This window comes from Astatotilapia calliptera, chromosome 23, assembly GCF_964374335.1.
Source record: "Astatotilapia calliptera chromosome 23, fAstCal68.1, whole genome shotgun sequence".
Lineage (NCBI taxonomy): Eukaryota > Metazoa > Chordata > Actinopteri > Cichliformes > Cichlidae > Astatotilapia > Astatotilapia calliptera.
Genome location: NC_137443.1, coordinates 42,453,943 through 42,455,114, shown reverse-complemented (window position 1 = coordinate 42,455,114; position 1,172 = coordinate 42,453,943). Strand labels below are relative to the sequence as shown.

The 1,172-nt window shown below is 41.9% G+C and overlaps 2 non-coding genes across 2 annotated transcripts; one reads left to right on the top strand and one right to left on the bottom strand.

The window, feature by feature from the left end:
• Positions 1 to 375: 375 nt before the first annotated feature.
• On the bottom strand, positions 376 to 494 carry LOC145424610 (5S ribosomal RNA). Its single transcript, XR_013905692.1, has one exon. It is a non-coding gene; the product is annotated as a 5S ribosomal RNA (ribosomal RNA).
• Positions 495 to 813: 319 nt separating this feature from the next.
• LOC145424617 (5S ribosomal RNA) lies at positions 814 to 932 on the top strand. The gene has a single exon (XR_013905698.1). It is a non-coding gene; the product is annotated as a 5S ribosomal RNA (ribosomal RNA).
• The last annotated feature ends 240 nt before the right edge of the window (positions 933 to 1,172 follow it).

Genomic DNA, 1,172 nt, shown 5'->3' with positions numbered 1-1,172 from the left:
AATTAAATAAACCTGCTTTGAGCATCAATTAATTGTTGTTTGAAATTCTTTATAAATATATAAATATAGTGCCACTCTTCTACTGTTTAAATTGCAACTGTTTCAAACTGACTAATTTATTCATACACTTGAGCATAAACACACGCACAGTAAATGGCCTGTACTTGTACAGCGCTTTACTTAGTCCCCAAGGACCCCAAAGAGCTTTACACTACATTCAGTCATTCACACATTCACACACACATTCACACACTGATATTCTCATGTTAAAAATATAGAAAAAGGATTTTATCACCCATAAATGTTAACTTCTCATGCCTCTTAGCACAAGCAGGAGCAGAAGCGCCCTCTGCAGTTTGTGTGTGGAAGTGCAAAAGCTTACAGCACCTGGTATTCCCATGCGGTCTCCCATCCAAGTACTGACCAGGCCCGACCCTGCTTAGCTTCCGAGATCAGACGAGATCGGGCGTGTTCAGGGTGGTATGGCCGTAAGCGAAAGCTTTGCTATATAAAGGGCATTTTATAAGTGGCAAGTGTCTCACAGTTTGATATATATTATTGTGCCAAGCTTTATATGTTACAGCGAAAGCATGCAGCTATTCGTTGTTAACTGCAGCTTCAACACTGAGCTGCAGAAATACTTTTCCCACAGTAACATCTCCATAATAACATATGTTAGATTATTATAGAACCGTGTGTTTTGTAATTCTAACATTTTTGTCATTTGGAGACTTTAACTTCTATATAGAAGAGAAAACGTGTGCATGTGTCATCACAGCATGTTTAAAAAGGCTGTTTCTGTGCTCTTCTTTCGCTTGCGGCCATACCACCCTGAACACGCCCGATCTCGTCTGATCTCGGAAGCTAAGCAGGGTCGGGCCTGGTCAGTACTTGGATGGGAGACTGCCTGGGAATACCAGGTGCTGTAAGCTTTTGCACTTCCACACACAAACTGCAGAGGGCGCTACTGTTTAGTAAGAAACTTCATGACCTCTCTTCTAATTTTTTGCTTGTGTACCGTTAAAAAATTAAAACAACAATCATCTCTGCAGCTTATTGGAGACACCTTTGTGATTCTGTTGTAGAGCAGAGCAGAGGCAGACATTTGATACACCCGGGGCTTAGCCCTAAAGGGTAGTATGCATGGGATTTGGGGGGGGGGGGGGTTAGAA